At 46.5% G+C, this 22,788-nt stretch overlaps 1 protein-coding gene across 2 annotated transcripts in view; it reads left to right on the top strand.

Annotated features, from left to right (window-relative positions):
* ERFL (ETS repressor factor like) overlaps positions 1-22,788 on the top strand; it is a 161,888-nt gene that overhangs the window by 68,187 nt on the left and 70,913 nt on the right. The window contains exon 1 of one of the 2 annotated variants that reach the window (XM_081200517.1): positions 17,672-18,859. The exons of the other annotated variant lie outside the window; for it this stretch is intronic. The gene's annotated coding sequence lies outside the window, so the exon portion shown is untranslated. Of the gene's footprint in view, positions 1-17,671; positions 18,860-22,788 lie in introns of those variants that run through there. 2 annotated transcript variants of the gene reach the window in all.

Raw genomic sequence — 22,788 nt, 5'->3', positions numbered from 1 at the left:
GCTCTGCACATTTTAAAGAGGTCCTTCCATCCACCTCTACTGGACTCACGCCACCTGGAACCCTGCAGCCCAAACAATGGCAGGCAGCAACATCCTATTTCATTGGTACATGTATCTTGAAATATCTGAATTCTTACCAGTTTCTGTTTACACGTGTTACCAGGTGGTGAGAAGTGCCTGGGGAGACCCCAAGCCTTTTCATGACCACTTCATATTCCTATCTTTGACCTTCCCTTCCCCACCCCCGACTGAAGTTATCTGGAATATATTTTAGGGGTAGTCACTGTAAATGAGACATGTGGCTCTCCAGCCGTTGGGTTCCAGCTCCCATCAGTCCCAATGGTTGGGGGTGATGGGAGTTGTAGTCAAATGATATCTGGAGCACCACAAATCCCCTTCCGTCCTCTAGATTGTATCCAGCGTGACGACAGCTTTTCCTTTCTGACTTATGGCTGAGCTGCCATACAGTGTCGGCAATGGTTTCAGAAGTGGACTGGTTATGGACAACGGACTTTAGGCTGCTAGCCTCTGCTCCCCTCTTTTGTTGTGCCAATGGTCAGCTTAAAGGTAAAGGGACCCCTGACCGTTAGGTCCAGTCGTGGCCGACTCTGGGGTTGCGACGCTCATTTCGCTTTATTGGCCGAGGGAGCCGGTGTACAGCTTCCGGGTCATGTGGCCAGCATGACTAAGCCGCTTCTGGCAAACCAGAGCAGTGCACGGAAATGCCGTTTACCTTCCTGCCAGAGTGGTACCTATTTATCTACTTGCACTTTGACGTGCTTTCAAACTGCTAGGTTGGCAGGAGCAGGGACCGAGCAACAGGAACTCACCCCGTCATGGGGATTCAAACCACCAACCTTCTGATCGGCAAGTCCTAGGCTCTCTGGTTTAACCCATAGTGCCACCCGCGTCCCACAATGGTCAGCTTAGGTAATTCTAAACTCTGAATTTATCAGTCTTGCAGCAGCAACAACGGCACACAAACCCAATATGGTAATTTGTATTACTCTGCATACCTCAAAATGTGGCAAGTCAGCTCTGCTGACTTTGGGGTCCCCCTTCTGGAACTTCTGGCCTAAATTCCCACCCTAACAGTACCACTCTGTGCCAGAGGATACCAATTGCAAATAGGGGAATGTCTCCAATATTCAAGTTCTTGCATTTCTGGTTAAAGGGGCTCAGCTAGCAAGAATGAGAAAGATTTCTGCCCGAAAGCTTGGAACAGCTGTTTCAAGTTAGAGCAGATACACCTAGTTTACATGGGGCAGTGGTCTAGCTGAAAAAAATTGATTATACCTAATTTGATTTTGGCAATTGATTACATCTAAAGTATTGATTAGGAAGCTGGGGGTGAGGTGGTCACAAGAAGTGGATTCCATTTTGGGGGGGGGAACTCTGTGGCTGACGTGAATGTACAACGGGATCGACCAAGGCAAGCACCTTTGAGCTCATGAGTATTGCTCTGTAAAAAGAGTTATGTTTTTGATGGCACTAACCATGCACAATGCCCCCCCCCAAAAAGGATTCTCTTGATCAACTTCTCTCTGCTCATTTTGGAGCCATTGAGTTCCTTCCTGGAAGATATAACCTCCAATCAGTGTTGTAGTGGTAAATTTTGACGTTCAGGAGCTTCTAATTACAGCCTTCATAGCCATGTCCCCAGTGATGGTCCAGAAACATGCTGGGGGGTGGGCAGAATTAGGATATCATTCTTTATCACTTACGTAGCATGATTGCAATCCTACACAGTTGCCTGGAAATAAGCTCCGCTGAACTCTGTGCTTACTTTTGACAGCATAGGTTCAACTGATTAAACACATTGAGCATTAGCAAAAGATCTTCAGCCATCTGAAATGCAACATTTAGCTTCTAATCAGAAATGCAAACCATCTCACAAATAAGTATTGCTGGCATGAAGTAGGAACCCCGTCAAAGGAAAGAAGAAGCCGTTCTCTTCTTTATTACAGTACTTGACTCATTTTCCGTCTTCCTTTATTCTAATCTGTCACAAACAGTAAAAACGTGAAACCTCAGTATACTTGTCAGAGCAAGGAAACGTCATCAGTTACTCTGCCAGGCGATGTTGTTGCCCTTGCTCTTTAAAAGCCTTTGAACTATTCTCACACAAACACCCAGTTGCTGCTCCACTTCACCACTGGTCTTCATATCCTTTCTTTCCAACATGATCTAGCCAGTTCTGTCCAACCTGAGGAAGACATTTAGCCCATATTCAGAGAAAGAAATGGGAACCTATACGAGTAATACTGGTGCACACTATCATTTGCTTTTGATATTTTTCCTTTTTCTTCTTTCTAGTTTCCTATGGTGCAGGCTGGTTTCCCCTCTCTTTCTGGGAACCAATCGGTGAACCAAGATTAAGCTTTCCACACCTCCTTACGTGCATGTGTGGAAGAATGAAGGTGGGACGTAATTTGAGCTAGGGCTCAGGCCCCTAGACCAGTTCTCAGTGCCTAGAATATATGACAACATGATAAACATAGGCAGCGTCAGTGGAGGCTGGACTCTTGGGAAATGGGGCACTGCCCCACCAACCTCAGTCAGCCCAAAGCTAGCCCCCACCTGCCTGCCTGCCTGCCTACTTACGATCAGTCCAGTGGGCGAGCCCAGGCTTTCTGCTTCCTCAGTGCTGCACCTTGTGGGATTCTGTAAAAAGGAAGGTAGCAATGAATCTAGCATTACTATCTTTCGGCCAGTGGGCCACCCTACACGTGCACCGACTTGCCCACCACAATGAGGGGACCCAGCTCCATGTGACGCATCCCCCCCTGCCTGGCACACCAGCACTCACGTGGTGGGGGCTGGGGAGGGTGCACTCATCCTGCCCAGCACATGAGAGCTCTCCCAGCAGCAGCGGGGGATTGCAACCCTCTCAACTTTTGGGGAGCTTGGCCCCCTCCCCACAAATATTGAGGGGGCCTAAGCCCCTTCCGCCCCCTAGAGTTGGCACCCCTGCCACCCTACCAACTTCAATAGGCACCAGCCATCACTGGACTGGCATGTTCTGGGCTAAGTAGTTGCAACCTGCTCCTCAAAAGCAGAATAGGGGATTGTGAAAATTTCCGCTTCCTGAAAACTGCACCATTCGTTTAAACAAAAAACATGTTTCTAGTTTTCATGGCTGCAAAGATAGGCCTGGCAGTGTGTGAGCTATACTTGATGAATCTAGCAGTCGAAGTTTCATCTTGGTGCTGGCCAAGAAGCGAGGCTGCAGTGCTCTGCTCTTTGCCCTTCCCACTGAATAGTGCAATCTGAATAAACCATGCAAAATCGTGTCCATTCTGTCAATTCGTGAAGTTTGCAACCTGGTTTTTGTTCTGCACAGAATTTGAGCTACCTCAACATAGAATTGACGTATAAAATGTTTGCAGAGCATGCACAGCTTGGAGTGTGCTTTTCTCTCACCAGCTAAGCCCGGCAACTACATCATATCCAGAAGGCAACCCAACAGGATTCTGATAGGCCTGGAAAAATGGGCTGTTTCTAAAACTATGCGTAGAGAATTATGTCTACAGCTCCCTGGAAACAGAACTTCAGGGTGTTAGCAATGTCTCTTACTTCAGTGGTCTTCAAGCTGGAGGTTGCTCTGACCTTCCAAAGACACTGGAAGCTGCCTTACTCAGACTGATGCTCCATCAACTTAGTATTGCGTCCACAGTTCACAGGCAGCCGCTCTCCAAGGTTCTGGAAAATCTTTTCCAGTACTTCCTGGGAATGCCAGAGGTGGAACATGGCACCTTCTGTATGCAGAAGATGTGCTGGTGTCAGATGTGGTGGACCTACATTTGGGGGCTCTGAAGCTTGTACTGTTATGTGGACCCCTTCGTGACCAGCAACGAGGTCTGGGGTAACCACTGTTATCTTTTTCAGTGGGGTTGTTTACAGCATCTGTGCTACCGACTCAAAAAAACCCCTTGTGATTGTTGAAATATACACAACAACAAAATTAATCAATTTTGAGTCTCAAATCGGATCTACTAGACCCGGTTTTTTAAGTGATGTGGGCTAAAGTTGCTTCTGGGGGCCTTCCTGGGTTTGGAAGAGTTGATCAAATTTGCAGAGTTGGAAGAGTTGATCAAATTTGGAAGAGTTGATCAAATTTGCAGATGGCACCAAACTGGGAGGGGTGGCTAACACCCAAGAGGACAGGATCACACTTCAAAACGACCTTGACAGATTAGAGAACTGGGCAAAAACAGACAAGATGAACTTTAACAGGGAGAAATGTAAAGTATTGCACTTGGGCAAAAAAAATGAGAGGCACAAATACAAGATGGGTGACACCTGGCTTGAGAGCAGTACATGTGAAAAGGATCTAGGAGTCTTGGTTGACCACAAACTTGACATGAGCCAACACTGTGATGCGGCAGCTAAAAAAGCCAATGCAATTCTGGGCTGCATCAATAGGAGTATAGCATCTAGATCAAGGGAAGTAATAGTGCCACTGTATTCTGCTCTGGTCAGACCTCACCTGGAGTACTGTGTCCAGTTCTGGGCACCACAGTTCAAGAAGGACACTGACAAACTGGAACGTGTCCAGAGGAGGGCAACCAAAATGGTCAAAGGCCTGGAAACGATGCCTTATGAGGAACAGCTAAGGGAGCTGGGCATGTTTAGCCTGGAGAAGAGGAGGTTAAGGGGTGATATGATAGCCATGTTCAAATATATAAAAGGATGTCATATGGAGGAGGGAGAAAGGTTGTTTTCTGCTGCTCCAGAGAAGCGGACACGGAGCAATGGATCCAAACTACAAGAAAGAAGATTCCACCTAAACATTAGGAAGAACTTCCTGACAGTAAGAGCTGTTTGACAGTGGAATTTGCTGCCAAGGAGTGTGGTGGAGTCTCCTACTTTGGAGGTCTTTAAGCAGAGGCTTGACAACCATATGTCAGGAGTGCTCTGATGGTGTTTCCTGCTTGGCAGGGGGTTGGACTCGATGGCCCTTGTGGTCTATTCCAACTCCATGATTCTATGAGTTTCCAACTAAATTCTGCCTCCAGCTGTGGCCAGTAGCCATTGATAGTGTTGGGCATGGCCATAGTATAAGTGGGATTTCCTACCCTGAAGGCGAGCAGAACATCAAGCAGCAGTCATAACCCTATAGCTGTGTGAGCAAGGGGTTGCCCTAGCAGTTATGTGTTTCTGTTCTCGAACACCCCGTGTGTGTGTGTGTGTGTGTGTGTACACACTCAGAGAATGACCAGATGCATCATGCCCCCCCCCCGGGTGGGGTTAAATAGCCTTCCTCCCACATTGTGGCTGGGGAAAGCTTATGTAGCATGACTTGTCCCTGTGATAAATGGGGAGGTTTCCTATTGCACGCCTGGCTAGCTGTGAGTAGATCCAGAGAGAATTCTTACAATGATCCCTATGGACAAAGCCACCAAACAACAACAACCCACTCTTGTCTGTGTGTGCACACTCCTGCGCACACACACTCTTTGTACTCTCTCTCTAAGACCAGAGGCAATATTCAATAGGAACAGACTTTGTTGTCCATTCTTACACTTACGTCCTGCACAAGCTGTCCTTCATAGAGATAGGTAAGTAAGCCAGCAGATGGACATCAGCGCCTGAACGCACACTCAGAGCTTTGATAACAAATATACTCATACCATTAATCACATCCACCACAATATTTCCACAACATTGCATGTTCATATGCACATTCCATTCTGTGCGCACTTTCTCATGTATGGGCTCTTATCGTCACTCACATATTTCCCCATTTATACGGCACACTTTCTATACAAACGCACATTTTTGAAGCTCCTATGTATTGTGCACAGAACAAAGTCCTGTGTAAATGTACTCTTGCGCACAGTTAGGTGTTATTGTTTTAAAATCTGTACATCTGTCTATATATCTTACTCTATGCACAAATCACTTTTAACAGGCAGAAGCACATCATGATAAATGCTGTTTACTAGACCTCTTGATAACCAGTGTGCTCTACCACCCCATCCCACTGGGGTAGAGCATGGTGAACATTATATTTTTTTTTTTATAAAATTTTTATTGGTTTTACGAAATTTTTTTAAAAAACAAACAAACACTTAAGAAAACAAACATACACGTATAATTTCATAACATATTTTCATAAACCTCTTTTCTAAGACTTCCCCATACCCCCCCTTTCTGCATCCCAATGTCCATAATTTTACAGCAACTCCCAATTGTTACTTTCCAACCTTAATCATCTTAGTCATCTCTATATTCTAACCTTATGTCACTGTATCCCTTTGTTCCTAAGAACCAAAACACTCTAACATTCATTAAGTTTATAATAGTCCTTAAGATATCTTTTGAATTTTCTCCATTCTTCTTCCGCTGTCTCTTTTCCTTGATCACGGATTCTGCCTGTCATCTCTGCCAATGTCATATAGTCCATCACTTTCATCTGCCATTCTTCCAGAGTGGGTAGATCTTGTGTCTTCCAATACTTTGCGATGAGTATTCTTGCTGCTGTTGTAGCGTACATGAAAAAAGCTCTGTCCTTCTTTGGCACCAATTGGCCGACAATGCCCAAGAGAAAGGCCTCTGGTTTTTTAGGAAAAGTACATTTAAGTACCTTTTTCATTTCATTATAAATCATTTCCCAGAAAGCCTTAATCTTCGGGCATGTCCACCAAAGGTGGTAGAAGGTACCTTCAGTCTCTTTGCATTTCCAACATTTGTTATCGGGCAAATGATAAATTTTTGCCAGCTTGACTGGGGTCATGTACCACCTGTATACCATTTTCATAATGTTTTCCTTTAAGGCATTACATGCCGTAAATTTGATACCGGTGTTCCATAACCATTCCCAGTCATCTGACATAATGTTATGACCAACATCCTGTGCCCACTTAATCATGGCTGATTTGACTGTTTCCTCCTCTGTATTCCACTTCAGCAACAAGTTATACATTCTAGATAAATTCTTAGTGGTAGGTTCTAGCAATTCGGTTTCTAATTTTGATTTTTCCACCTGGAAGCCGACTTTCCTGTCCTGTTTAAAAAATTCCATTATTTGACGGTATTGAAACCAATTTTCCACTTTATGTTTCAATTTTTCCTGGCTTTGTAATTTGAACTTATCTCCATCCTGTTCTAAGATTTCCCAATACTTCGGCCATCCGACCTCCATATTGAGTTTTTTCACAGCATTAGCCTCCACTGGTGACACCCATCTAGGGGTTTTATTTTCCAATAGATCTTTATATCTTATCCAAACATTAAACAATGCTTTTCTAACAATGTGATTTTTGAAGGCACTGTTAACTTTATCATACCAAAGATATGCATGCCAACCAAAAGCATTGTTGAAACCTTCCAGATCCAAGATGTCTGTATTCTCGAGGAGCATCCATTCTTTGAGCCAGCAAAAAGCTGCTGCCTCATAGTACAATTTTAGGTCCGGCAGGGCAAAACCCCCTCTTTCTTTAGCATCTGTCAGTATTTTAAATTTAATTCGGGGCTTTTTGCCCTGCCAGACAAATTTCGAAATATCTTTATGCCACCTCTTAAAACATTCCATCTTGTCAATAATCTGCAAGGTCTGAAACAAAAATAGCATTCTAGGCAGTACATTCATTTTAATTACTGCAATTCGGCCTAACATTGACAGTTTCAAATTTGACCATATTTCTAAGTCTTTTTTGATTTCTGACCAACATTTCTCATAGTTGTCCTTATACAAATTCTGATTCTTGGATGTTAGATAAACCCCTAGATATTTGACCTTTTTGACCACAGTCAAACCTGTTTCCTCTTGAAATTTCTCCTTTTCCATATCTGTTAGGTTTTTCCCTAGAACTTTGGTTTTTAGCTTGTTCAACTTAAATCCAGCTACCTGGCCAAACTGTTGTATTATTTCTAATACCTTTTTCGTACTAGTGTTTGGCTCTTGCAAAGTCAATACTAAGTCATCTGCGAACGCTCTTAATTTGTAATGTTTAGCTCCGACCTGCACACCTTTAACCTGCTGGTCATTTCTTATCATATTCAGCAAGACCTCCAGAACTGTAATAAAGAGTAATGGGGAGATCGGACACCCCTGTCGTGTTCCTTTTTCTATCTTAAGCTCCTCAGTCACCACATTATTTACAATCAGTTTGGCCTTTTGTTCAGAGTATATTGCAGCCATACCATTCTCAAAACCCGGACCTACCCCCATCCTATGCAGATTCTTCTTCATAAAACTCCAAGAAATATTGTCAAAGGCTTTCTCCGCGTCTACAAATATCAATACTGCTTTAGTGTTTATATTCACCTCTAGCTTTTCCAGAATGTCTATAACATTCCTTACATTGTCCGCCAGGTGTCTTTTAGGGAGAAAGCCTGCTTGGTCCTTATGAATCATCTCCATCAAAACTCTTTTAAGTCTTTTTGCCAAAATGTCTGCAAAAATTTTGTAATCCACATTGAGCAATGATATTGGGCGGTAGTTCTTGAGTTGGGTCTTTTCAGTCTCTGACTTTGGTATGAGTGAAATGTATGCCTCTTTCCACGATTCAGGTGCCCTTTTTCCTTCAAGGATCTCATTACAAACTTCTCTTAATGGTTGAATCAACCATTCCTTCAGCGATTTGTAGTATCTAGAAGTCAATCCATCTGGTCCCGGAGATTTGCCCAGTTGCATATTCTGAATGGCAGCCTCTATCTCTTGTTCTGAGATTCTCTGGTTCAAGTCCATCTTACTTTGCTGAGAGATGTTTTGTAATCCATATCTTCCAAGGAATTTGTCTATATCTTCTTCATTTTGCGGGCCTTGAGTATAGAGTTTTTTGAAATAACTTAAAAAGCAATTTCTAATTTCATTGGGTTTAGATATGTTCTTTCCATCCACCTCTAGACTTGTAACTGTATTTAGTTTCTGCCTTTTCTTCAATTGCCATGCCAAAAGTTTACCACATTTATTTGCTGATTCAAAAGTTTTTTGCTTCATTTGCTTTATCTTCCATTCAATCTCTTGGTTCATCAATTCCATATATTGGGTTTGATATAACTTGATCTCTCTTAAAATGTCCTGAGACTTTGGTTTTGTTCTTAATTTCCTCTCTCCTTCTTTTATCATTTCCAAGATCTTCTCTTTTTTCTCATTTTGTTTTTTCCTCTTTATTGAGTTTTGTTGAATCAAAAGTCCTCTCATAACCGCTTTACTTGCATCCCAGATCACTCTTTTCTCGACGTCGGTCCTCAAATTTATTTCAAAATAGTCTTTTAGGGTCTTTTGGGCCTTCGTGAGAATCTCCTTATCTCGAAAGAGGGTGTCATTCATTCTCCATCTAAATTGACCAGTTATTGTGGGTTTCATCTCCATCTTCACGGCGTTATGGTCGGAGCAAGTTTTTGGGCAGATTTCCACTTTCTTAATCTTTGGAGCCAGTCCACTAGTAACCCAGATTTGGTCAATTCTGGTCCAGGTCATCATTGCTTGGGAGAAAAAGGTTCCCTCTCTCTCCAGAGGGTTCCTTGTTCTCCAAATGTCTATCAAGTCCATATTTTCTGTCATTTCGAAAAAAGTCTTAGGGAGTCTCCCTTCTTTAGTGACTGTTAATCTTTGTGCCTTGTCCATATTAGTGGAGACCACGCCATTCATGTCTCCCATAATTATCATATTGTAATCCAAATAGTCCGTCAAGGTTTCATGAAGTCTCTTAAAGAAGTCAGATTTGCCTTCATTTGGTGCATAAATTCCAACAACTAAGAATTTTTCTCCATGTACTTGTATCTCCACAGCCAGATATCTCCCTTGTTCATCTTTGAATATCATTTTTGGAGCCCATTTCTCCTTCACATATATTACAACTCCTCTCTTCTTAACTTTATCTGATGAAATAAATTCTTGTCCTAGCCTTTTATTTGAAAGTAATCTCCTATGGGCTCTGGTTATGTGAGTTTCTTGTAAGCATATCAAGTCCAATTGTTCTTTATTCAATATATGAAATACTTGTCTTCTCTTCAAAGGCCCATTGAGCCCATTACAATTCCAACTAAGGAATTGCAGAGCCATCTTGTTATTTTCTTAAGACTCCTCCAACAGCTCCAAGTTGTTGCTCTTCTTCTGATGGTAATGATTTTTGTCCAGGCAAGAGATTCAAGATGTCCAATGCTCTCCTCTGTTCTGCAAGTACGTCCACAGTCCCCTTCTGTAAATCCTCCTGGTATCTTGCCAAAAATTTGTCTTTGTCTTGAATTGTCTTTATTTTCACTTTCTTTGCCTTGTAGTCAAATGACAGTCCTTGTGGGAACTCCCACCTAAAGCGAATAGTGTTCTTCTTTAGCAAGAGAACCAGGTCCTTGTAAAAGTTTCTTAAGTCCAGAATGTATTTTGGGATGTCTTTAAAGATCTGTACAGCTGAGTTTCCAATTTGCAGGGCCTTTTCGAAGTGTAGTCCTAATATTTTGTCTCTTTCCTCCTTGGATCTGAGTGTAATCAAACAGTCTCTCGGTGTCTTTCTATCTTGCTTTTTACCCAATCTGAAGGCAGTCGTAATTTTAAATTCGTCTTCCTCAAGGTCCCAACACTCCACAAACTCCCGTGTCAAATATTCCACAAGGCTGTCTCTTTCGTTCTCCGGAATCAGTCTTAATTTTAAATTTCTCTCTTTCCTCTGTAAATCCCACAAGGCCAATGTTGCATCATGCTCATAGACCTTCTTGGCAAGGGGCTCTAGCTTCTCCTGTGTCTCTCCGGCAGTGGCTTTGGCCTCCTCGGCAATTTGGCGCGTGGTGGCGTTCTCCTCTACCAATCTATTTATAGATTCTGTATTCTGATTCAGTCTTGCTGATATTTCTGTTAATTTTTGTGTGTTCTCTGAAGTCTGTTTTGTCAAAGACTCCAGGGTTTGGTTTATCTTGAGCAAGGCCTCTGTCACAGCTTCCATAGAGACGGCTGCTCCTTTGTCTTGACTTGTTGTTCCTGCTGATCCGGCTGTTGCGCCTGAAATTGAACCTCTTTTCTTTGCCTGTTGCAGCTGCAGCTGTTGTTGTTGCTGTTGTTGCTTGATCTTGGCTCTTGTCACTATCTCTTCTTGTGGGCCACTCATGTCAAGGTCAATTCCCACGGGATTTGTTCTCCCTTGGAAAATTCCACTGTCTTAAGCCGTGCCGAACTTTACTTTATCCTCTAGAGGGAGCAAATCAAAATGGCCATAGAACAAAATTTCCAAGTACCAAAACAAAGGAGACAGTCCAAAAAGTGAGAAAAAGGGGAAATTAACACAGTCCAAGCCAATGTTACTAAATCAAATTGCCACAGTTGCCCAATTTATACTGTTTCTTCTTGTGATATACAATAGTCAGGCAGTGTAAAAACTTTGTATCAAAGTATCACTTCACGGGGAAAAGTCAGTTCAGTGTACTAAGAAGGCAGACCGTTTCGTACAATCAAACAGATGAGACAGCAGATGTTTTTTTCCTCCAAATAAGTCATGCAGTTAATGGTCAGATTCGCCTCCCCTCTGCCCTGCTTGCTAGAGGGGAGATCAAAGGTTTAAATGTCCGGTTTAGCTGATCAAAGGACAGATTTAAACGGATGCAGGTTTAAAGTTCCGTTGCTTTCGCTTTCATGCAGTCGGGGGGAGGCAGACTTCCTTTGTTTAAATCTCCCCCGTTTTTAGCCCAATTTTTAAAAGTAAAAGAGTCCCAGTTATTTTTCAGTTCTTACTCACGGGGAATCAGTCCGAATTTCTTTTCAGGAAGGAATCGGCGCTCTCCGCTTATGGCGACGCGGCTTCACTTCGCAGGCTGGGTAGCGACTCTCAGCACCGCGCTCACTCCCGATGTCGATCCGTAGCCTTTAAAAAGGCTCTTTCACGGTACCGGGGGGCGCAAAGGTGCCCACCGAGTCTCCTTGTTCTCAGGCTTCAGCGCCTGGGATTTTAGGGGTCCCCCGCTTGCCGTAGCGGGTAAGACCCGAACTTGCGAAGCAGTCCTTCTCCGGAGCTCGGAGCTAGGACCGCCATTAAGCGCTGGCACCGACCGGAAGTCCCGCATGGTGAACATTATAGTGTACAAACTCTGTGAATCTCATCCTTTTCCATTTCAACACACATTGTGCCAAATCAACTGTGTTCACCCATCAATGCCATGTACACATCCCATCCGTCACAAATTCCTGCATAAATCTCTGCCTCACACATTCATGCCAAGGGGGGACAACAAGGTGCCCTATGGGTGTTCAGGACTACAAATCCCATCATCCCTGAATATTGGGGATGGTAGGAGATGATCTGGAGGGTACAACATAGGCCACCCCTGCTTCACACTCTCAAGTGCCACGTCATGTTAACTTTCCCCAACATGAGTACTACTAATGCTTGTTTAGGAAGAGTCAGAGGCAGCCCACAAACAGTTCTGCTATGCAGCTGGATTTAACATTCTCACACTCCCTCCTTCCTTTCTGTTTTCCCCCAAAGGGTCCTTGAAGAGAAATGTTGAATTCTCCCTTGTTGAATTAAGTCCCTTGTTGCTTCCTTTTCCAACCTGAGGCATGCACACACACACACACACACACACACAGCGCTCACATTTATTTCATCCAGTGTTTATGCTGGGGTGAGAAAACAGTGGCCCTCCAGATGTTACAGCTCCCATCTTCCCTGATCACTGGCCATGCTTGCCAAGGCTGTTGGGAGTTGTGGTTCAGCAATAACTGGAGGAGGTTCACAGATTCCCCATCCTTTCTTCATGCAAAGGGAATGGTAGGCAGGAAATCCTCTCATTTATTGAGAGAAATAAGAAGAAGGTGAGCTGGGCTTTGTTAAAAGCATGGGGTAGTAACCTCCTCCCCTTCAGGATAGGGTAAGGTTACCAGATTTTTTTCAGTGAATCCGGGAACACTTATTGTTTACTATGTACACGTGAATGCTGAGAAAGCTGTAAATACGGTGACTGTCCCTGGGAAACAGGGACATCTGGTAACCTTAGGATAGGGTAGGCATGGAACATTGCTCCTACATCTGCCCTGCCATAGGTAGTGCTTGGCCAAGTCTCTGGATGGAGTCAGATTTCTAACGTGTGGTGGTGATGGGACTAATAACTGTGATCCTGGATGCTCTGAAGCATGGCAGACCTGTGGTCAATTCAATACCTCTTATCTCTCAGTGCACCATTCAGAGGGATCCCAACATCTGTAGAGTTCTGAAAAAGCATTCACACAAAGGCTCCCACCACCCAATGCTTGTCTTGGTTTCTGGTGGCCTTTATCAACACCTCTGGATCAGAGATGAGGAACCTGTCACCTTCCCCATGTTGCTGGACTACAGCTCCCACAATCCCTGGCCAATGACCACACTGACTGGGGCTGATGGGAGTTGTAGTCCAGTAGCATCTGGCGGCCAGCCATTCCCCTCCACCAGCTTTGGATACACTTCCTGTCACAAAAGAAACAAGAACTGGGCCATTGCCAGATGTTTGGGGGGGAGGGCTTCTGGAGATGAATCTGTGAGGGAGATGACTCTCTTTCAGAGTTGGCAGGAGATATTGGTAACGGTGCAGAATTACCTCCCTACACTCCTCTTTATTCTGCTTTCTTCTTCTTTTTTAAGGACCTACCCTAGTCTCCTGATTATAATCTCTTTTAACAGTTTTCAGTGCTGTATTCTTAAATTGTTGCAACCCACCCTGAGCCCTCATGGTGAAGGGCGGGTAAGAAATCTGATAAATAATAATGAAATAGAAAAATACTCGTTACTAGTTGCCGCTCCTCTGTCCTAGTTGCTGACACACTTTCTCCCATTCCAAAGCCCTTGACCCCTTATGCTTTTAGCAGCCTCTGAAACATCTCATCAATTGCTTTCATTGTTGCCCTTCTTTCCCCATGTAGTCCATCCTTTCATTCATCCATCCGATATTCAGTGTTTCTATCCTACCATTCCATCCTTCTTTCAGCCCACCCTATAGGTATAGACTATATAGTATTCACCAAAACCATCAGAATCTTTCTTTCTTTCTTTCTTTCTTTCTTTCTTTCTTTCTTTCTCTCTCTCTCTCTCTCTCTCTCTCTCTCTCTCTCTCTCTCTCTCTCTTATCCCCCAAATTCATCTGGTCTGCCCATCCATCCATATCCATCCACGTTATGCAGCATCTTTTATTCCTCTCATCCTTCCTTCCTTCCTTCCTTTCTTTTCCTCCACTCTGCCTGTCTATCTCGCCACTCATCCCAATGTCCACCTCTCTCCTTTCTCTCTCTCCTTTCCTCCTTCTAGCCTTTCTCCCCATGGTTATCCCCCCTTCCCTCCCGCCTTCTCTTCCTTTGTCTCTCTCTCTCTCTCTCTCTCTCTCTCTCTCTCTCTCTCTTTTCTCTCTCAAGTGTTTTCAATTTTATTCTGAGTGGAATTAACTACCCCTGATGTCAAATTGCCGCCGAAATCGATAATAATATCTTTACAAAAGAGGATATTCTTCTCTCTCGGAACGGCCCCTGAAAAATGGAAAATTTAGTCGAAATTGATTCATTACTTGACACTTTATAGGACGGGCCTGCTATTGATCGGAGCCTGTCATGTCCTATCTGCCTTAATCGAAGTTGAAGTCCAGTGTCGATGGTGGGTATTTTTCATAATTCCAGGAGACCAGACAGATACAAAAACACACACACGGACTCCGTTCCCCACCACCCTCTGCAGTCTCCCCGGGTGGAAAGGGGGGGGGCGAGATCTTCCTGAACCCACCCCCCACCCCAAACAGATCGCCCTGGAGAAGGAAAGATCTTTCTTGAAACACACAAACCATCCCCTGCACACTCGCAAATCAGGGAACTTCAGCACAATAACCCAGATCCAAAATGAATCGTGTGTGTGTGTGTGTGTGTGTGTGTGTGTGTGTTGCTTCTCACACACACATCCAACCTTCTCCACCGCCCCAGTTCAGCTGTTGTGTGTGTGCGCGCGCGCGCGCGCGCGCGTGTGTGTGTGTGTGTGTGAGAGAGAGAGAGAGAGAGAGAAGGCTCTTTTTGTTTATTAAGGCTGTTTGTGGCTTGGCAAAGAAAACCTATGAATCAGTCAGCATTTTCTCTCTCTCTTACTCTCTCTCTCTCTCTCTCTCTCTCTCTCTCTCTCTCTCTCTCTGTGTGTGTGTGTGTGTGTGTAAACCCTAACTGCGTGTGTGTAGCTACACAACACACACCAACAGGGGTAGAACTTATGCAGTCTTCCCTATCCACCTGCCCTCAAAACATTTTCAGCCTGGCTCCCTCCTACGCGCGCACACACACTCGCGATCTTCCATTCACACTTCCTTTGCCCCCGCACATATTTATTGCCTCCCGTGCTGCCCCCGTCCCTTACACATACGCGCGCGCGCGCAGTTTCCCTCACACAATACTTTCTCAGCTGCGCACCGGTCGCGACCCTCCTGCCCTTTCCTCTGGCAGGCGCCACAGCTTGGGCTTCTTGTACGCGCAGCGCGGCTCTTCGAGAGGCCTTTTCTCCTCACTCCACCAGCCCGGCTGGCTTCAGTATCTTCCCCCAACACGCTCCTTTCCCCTCAGGACGCCTTCTTCACTCTCTTTCCTATTTACACACGCGCATATTTCCCCCCTCTCACTCGCACCCATATATGGGTGCGCCTCTGGCACACTTCTAACACACTCCTCTCAAAGGGACGTTCCTCCCTGGCACACACACACTCCCTCTGATCGGGGTTTTTTCCTCATACATAACCTCTCTAACAGTTCCCGCCCTCTCTCTCTTACACACTCACACATGTCCTCTGATGCGCGTGCGCGCAAACACACACACGTGTCCTGTCACCGACGAATTTTCCTCACACGGCGTCCTCTCTTAATACTACCACACCATAGCTGTCAACTTTTCCCTTTTCTTGCGAGGAATCCTATTCGGAATAAGGGAATTTCCCTTAAAAAAGGGGAAACGTTGACAGCTATGTACCACACACGCCTCTTAAAAACAGTCCCTATGCTTTCTCCGACGCGCATCGCCACAAAACTCTCTCACACTAGCGCGGCTGGCGCTCGCGCATCCGTTCGTGTTTCTCTCACACGGCGGCGTGCCCTCAGACGTTAACGCACGCCTCTCTCTCACACACACACACACGCGAACATTGCTCCACAGCCACGTCCCTTTCTCTGGCGCGGACCCTTTTCCCGCGCAATTTCCCTCTCACACGCGCGACCCCCTCCCAGCCGCCACCCCCTCCTTCCTCCCTAGCGCGCTCTCCCTCTCCCTCGCGCGCAGACTCACTTTCCCGCGCTCGCGCCTGCCCACGCGCTCTGAGGGCTTAACTAGACTTTAATTGGACTTTTCTCGACTTTCTTTTCCCGCCACCTCCTTCCTTCCTTCCTTCCTTTCCTTCTATGGTCCCCTCACGGCTCCTTCCTCACCCAAAGACTCGAGTCTTCTGTCTATGGGACTGTTACTCTTTTGTTTCTCCTCCACCCTCTCTATCCCCTGCGAAGGAGTTTCTTCTTCTTCTCCTCCCCAACCCCCCCCCCTCTCTCACACACACATTTGACGCTTGCTTTGCTATCTTGGAAAGCTTTTGCACATAAATTTCCCCTCAGCCTTCCTCCCTTAGATTCCCACCAATTTAGCCAAGCCCAGGTCTTTAAAAAAAGGAAAGGAGGTGTGTGTGTGTGTGTGTGTATGTGTGTGTATATATATATATATAGGCGCACAGCGCGAGAGAAAATACCTTGGGTGCAGTTGGCAGTTTCTCCAGCACCCTCTGGAGTGGGAAAGCGGTCGATATTTAATTGTTATTGCAAGCAGGGAGTGCAAAAAAAAAAAGAGAAGGGGGAAAAAAAGGAGAGAGAGAACCTACTACTCTGGACTATTTGTATTGTGAGAGTGTGTTGGTGCTGAGGTGGGACGTGTGCCACAACGTGCCCGCGTGTACACACACACACACACACACACACACACACACACAGCCTCACTGAGGGAACCTTCCCAGTTTAAAAGAGGGAGGTTAAATATATTGGGTCTTGGTGTCCAAGAGACACTTGGAAAGAGCTTCCTGCACATACGCCGTGGAGGCAAGCAGAGGGACTGGGCCAAATTCTCCATCCTAACTTCTGCAGCAGCGCTGCCCCAGAGGTCAATCCCATTGGGCTCCATGGGGCTTTTGCTCCCTGGTTAGGTGGGCCTAGGTTTGCAGACACGTGCTCCATTTCCTGAAGAAGTCATCCCTATTGAACCCAGTGGGACTTACTTCTGAGTAAACAGGCATGGGATTGGGCTCTTAAAGGAGAGAGGGGGGGGGAGGCTTCATTTCTTAAAGAAAAGAAAGAAAAAGACACAGAGAGTGTGGGGTTGAAATCTGACTCAAAGCCAAGCCAGGAAGGCCTGCTTCTTAAGAAACAAGCTGTGGTCTCAGGGTGGGGGAGGAGGCACTCTGCACATGCTCAGGAGCACTTTTATGCAGCATCGCTTCAGGAAAGCTTAGGTATTAAATACAGATGTCAGGCTTCAGCTCTGCTACCATTTGGGAACTTTCTGTCTCCAAGGTCTTTGGTGAATCGGTGTCACTGACAGTGCTGTGTTTAAATATCGCGTGTGTGTGTGTGTGAAAGAGAGAGAGAGAGAGAGGCTTGTGCCATTTCTTGATGGAAACAGAGGACCCCTCAACCACCCCCAGCTGCCCAATTCTGGGGGGTGTGGGGAAGTGCCGAGGCCTGGGGGGGGGGGACACTAAAACGCCTACAAAAGGCTACACAAATCTGCCTGTGTCTCAAGTGGGACTTTTCTAACACAACTCCCCTCTGGAGGAAGGGGCGCATGCTCAGGTCCCTAAAGCCATCCATCAAAATTTGAGGGAAAAGGAGGAGAGGGAGAGGGGGGGTCAGAATTGGAAAAGGGGGGGCTTGATACACACACACACGCACACACACAAATCCCATTTTCTGCAAACAGGTTGGTGGCTCCCAGCCCCTCTCTCTGTCTAAATGAAATCAGTCATTTTCATCAAGTGCCCGGCCAAATATTATCCACAGTCCATTCAGAAGGATCGAATCTTATTTAGAGTCGCGATTCGACATCTGTTTTCAAATTTGATCAGCTATGAACTTTATTTTCCGAGTTTGAGGAAAATTATATTCCATCGATCCGAAGCACTGGCGTAGCCTACATATATTTTCCCCCTCGCTTCTGCCTCGGCTCTCTCTCTCCCTCCCCTGCTATCGACGGGGAAAGACGCGTTTGTAAGAGACACACCAGCAGCAGCACCACCAGCAGCAGAAGCAGCAGCAGCAACACACCACCAGCGAGACACTTCGCAGTTTCCCCGATCGCACAGCCACCTTCCCTCTCGCCCGCCTGCTCCCTTCTTTCCTTCCCTCGGCCACCCTCCATTTCTCCTTTCCTCCTTCCTCCCTTCTCCCGACACACCTCGCCACTTTCTGATTCATCCCTTGGCTTCCTCTGCCTCTCAGTCACACACATAGAGGCTTCACCTCCTCCTGTCTCTTCAATTCCTTCTCTTCATCCCACATCCCACGCTCTCTTTCTTTCTCTCTCGCTCTCTCTTTCCCCTCTTTTCTTTTCCTTGTCTCGTCCTCTCCCTGCCAGGCTCCTTCCCTTCTTCCAAAAGGCGATCTTCTTCCCTTTCCTCTTCTCTCTCTCTCTCTCCTTCCTTCCTTCCTTCCTTCCTTCCTTCCTCTACTTTTGTCTCTTCCCCCCAACCCCCCTCCAAAACTCTTGATTCACCCTCTCCAGAAAAAGCTAACTATTCTGATTTCATTTTCAAGAAGCAAACCTCCCCCCACCCCGGGCAAAAAATAATAATACCCCAAACCCCTCACCACCTCAATTCCCCGGCGCGCCCCCTCCCAGCCAAGCCAACCTCCCAAAGAACTTCAACTTGGAGACTGCCTGAATGGTGACGGGAGAGAACAGTGAGTAACAAATTCTTGGGAAAGTTTCTTGGGAAAGTGGTCTGAGGAGAGCGGGGGAAGTTAAGCCATTGCGGGTGCTTCTATGGGGAGTTGGGAGTGGGGGGGTGTCTCTGATATGGCAGGGAGTTATGGTCCCACTTCTAAAAGTGGAGGAAATGAGGTCTGTGATATCTGTCCATCTATCCATCTCTCTTTCTTCCCTTCCTTTCTTCTTTCTTTCCTTCCTTCCCTACATACACACCCTCCACCCAATCATTCCTCTCCCAACTCCTTTTTCATTCTCACACCCTTTCGTGCTCCGACCCTCCCCTCCTTCTTGCTTCTTCTCTCATCCCTTCTTCCTCTCTCTCTCTCTCTCTCTCTCTCTCTCTCTCTCTCTCTCTCTCTCTCTCTCTCTCCTTTCCTCTCCCCTCCCATCTCTCTCTCTCTCTCTCCCTGTCCTTTCCCATTCTCCTCTCGCTCACTCACCCTCCCCTTTTCCCCTCTCCACCCTCCCCTCCTCGCTCCCCAGCTAACTGGAAGCCGGTTTCCGTTTAGATTAAGGCAGGGAACCTAATTCCAGGGCAGGGGATCGAAATTTCTGGCAACAAAGGGAAATAGCGTATTGATCAGAGGCTCCGGAGATTAAGAGACAAGTGTGTGTATCCATCAGCGCTAAACTGCCTCCCTGCGCCTGAGAGCCGGCCGGGCTGCGGACGCGCCTGGCATGGCAAACACGCGCCCCTCTGGGAGGGCAGGAGCGGGAGCCTCGGGGCAGCTGGGCCGACCGGGGTGGGGTGGGGGGTTGGCGGAGGATGGGGGAGAAGGGCTGGCCGAACCTCCCTCTCCCCCACCCCGGGGGAAATGGAAGAGGGCAGGAGATCAGGGAGGAAGACCCCCAAAGGGAATCTTTGGAAAGAGGAGACCGTGCAGCCCGTGCAATGTAGTGGTTAAGAAACTGAGCTGTGAGCCGCCCAGGTCCCCCATTGCAATTCCACCTCAGCCTCGAAGTCAATGAATGGCCTTAGGCAAACCGTTCTTGCTGAAACTCAACCCCCCCAACACATCCCTCTCTCTCTCACACACACACCAAAATTCTGCAGATTGGGTGATAATAACAGGGAACTGCGTTCCCCAGGCGTTGGAAACCAGCAAGTCCCAGGTGCAAATTTCTCCACTGCCGTGTGAGCACTAAGTGGCCAGGGGTAAGTCGCTCATTCTTAGCCTCCACCCCCGCCATCCAAGGTAATAAACACTGAACTACCTTACAGGGCCGTTGTGAAGATCACTGAGGTAAGGTATGCGAAACACTTTAAGCGCCCTAACGGGGCAATCGTATTCCAGGAGAAATCCCTATTGAATTCAGTGGGATTTACTCCCAGGTAAGTGCGTCAGCATAAGTTTGCAGCCTAAGGCTACAATCGTGTGCTTACACTTCTTTGGGAGCAAGTCCCTTTGAGTGTAGAGGCGCTTCCTTCTGAGTAAACATGCAGAGACTTGCGCTGCAAGCGCCCTGTATAAATGCTAAGTAGTATTTGGGGGTTGTGTGTGTCCTGGAATTTGGAACTCGGAGTTCCAAGAGCGAAACAATACTTTTGCTCAAGATTATTGGTAGTAGTTGTAGTACAGTAGTAGTAGTAATCGTCGTCTTATGTAAAAGGTGGAACAGTAGAACTCCATCCTTTGGAGCAGAGGTTGCATCTGAAGATCTCAGGAGTGAAAGCTCTTCCTCTCCCTTCCCCATGGACCCAAGAGTGTGGCTGTGAGGCATAGGCCCGCGAAACTCCATCTATGCATATTATTGGGCTGTGCGCGGGGTGAAACCAGAGGCGTATGGAACTGGAGGGAGTTCAGGGACCCGGGCATTTGGGGAAGTGGTGCCCCGGAAATGCAGAGAGGAGCAGCTGGGCTGGTGGAAGAGGGGGATCACTGAGATCACACCGAAGTTTCTGGGGTCATCATGGCCCCACTTGCCTTTCAGCCACTAGTTCCTTAAGCCTGACCTATAAATTGCCAAGTCTGGCTGCCGCCAACACCGCAAATCATGGGTGGCTCACCTTCAGCTGTGATTATTTTTCCCCCTACCAATAATGTCATGAGGTTGGCTGGCAGGATGGTATGAGAAGGAGGCGGCCCCCTGAGGTTCAGGAGAAATGCTTCTTCACCTTTCACATTAAGAAGCGTGTGTGATGTGGCTTCCACAAATACTATCCACCCTCATCCCCATCACGCAAGCGATCGTTGGCTGGATGTGGAGGACTTGAGTTTAACTTGGCAAAACTTCTTCCATCTCCAGCTTGCGCGTTAAGCAAATACGCATCAGAAGAAAAGGAGTTCAGTAGGTTAGGGGTCTTGAACCCGGGACCTCTCGTTTTAGAAATTGAACACTGGCTGAGGAGAAGCGAATTTCCAGTGCTTGGCGGGGGTGGTGGTGCTTGAGTCAAGCGCTGGTGGGGGGGGGGGAGACCCCGAACTTAGTTCTCCCCCACCAATGGAGCTGACCCTTCTTGAAATGTGCGTGTGAGTGTGTAACGGGAAATATCTCTTAGGGAAGGTTAGATGTAGCGAGATATGTGGCACAGTTTCTGAATAGCAATAGCAGAAAATCTTCATCGCGCAATATGGGACAGTGAGCGAGAGGTCTCCGTCCCAAAGGGCTTACAATCTAGGGCTACAAATTCTAAAGCACACTAGCTTGAAATCAGCAGGGTTTTACTTCCGAGTAAACACAAAATAGCATTCCTCTGCTCGGTGGCTCACACGTACACGTGTGCACCCCTCAAAGTGTGGATATCTGCACCCTCTTCTTACACGGCCAGATCCATCCGCCAGTTAAACCGAATGGAATGGATTTGGCGCCGGACAATCCTCACTGAAATGACTGGAACCAAACTGTCTCGACTTCTTAGCGGCGTGGTGAGTGGATCACCAGATCGCAGAATGCTGAGGTAGTGAAATACTTCGTGGTTTTAGACACGAAGAGAGGATTTTGCGAATCAGCTTAGACTCCCACCTCTCTATCTGTCTCTCCTTTCACACAGGCACACCATCCCCCTGTGAATTAATTCTATGCAAGGCCCCCACCCGCAATTCCGGGCTAAAGCTATAATTGTTGACTTAAGTTTTGCTACCTTCCACCGAATGTGAGTTAATCATTCCACTAGTCCTTACGCGTTTTGCCATCAGGTTCCATGCCTATTCTAACCGAGAGGGGAGAAGGAGGGGAGACCTAGAACCAGCGTTCAATGCCACTCCTGTAAACGCTGGTGGGCAGACGGTAATTCAGGTTTTTTTTCATTGCCTTTGATACAACCTAGCTCCTTTTAAAAACCCCGGGGAAAGGTCTGTAAGCCATTCGTTATGCAGACTATACATGCAATATACCCAAAGTGTTCAAATTATCTCTGGAGGGAAAAGAAAGCTGTATTATTAATTGGTGGGCTTGTCAGGAAGATATCTATCTCCTTGTCCACACGTTACAGTTAGCGTTGCCCTAGAAAGGCTAGCGTGTCAGACTGGCTTCAGTGCAGATTGGAAGAGAGCGGTGCCGAGGCGCCAGGAAGCCTGGAAGCCAAACTCTTTGACCCTCTAATAATGTTAAGGCATGAAAGGCACCCAAAGAGGCCTTCTCCTTGGCTGGCTGGTCACCCATCAATTTTGGAATAATCATCCCTGGGAGACTCACCAAAGCCCGAGCCCTCATAGAAGTGCAGCAGAATACAGTGAGTGGCAGTAGGCTGACCCACTTCAGACAACAGGTGGTGTGGTGGGTTTCAAAAATTTTTTTGAAGGTGGGGGGGAAGGGAGGCATACCTCAGTCCAGCACAAGACAGAAAGGTCATAGCCTCAGCCTCTTTGTCTGTGCAAGTGCCCAAATAATTTTTTTAAGCATTTATTTATGTTTCCTTTTTTTTTTTAACCTTCTTTTCAGCTACCCCCACAAGGTTCCC

This window comes from Podarcis bocagei, assembly GCF_964188305.1.
Source record: "Podarcis bocagei genome assembly, chromosome: 7".
NCBI classification, from domain to species: domain Eukaryota; kingdom Metazoa; phylum Chordata; class Lepidosauria; order Squamata; family Lacertidae; genus Podarcis; species Podarcis bocagei.
Note: the sequence above shows the minus strand (reverse complement) of the source record. Positions and strands in the feature narration are given on the sequence as shown.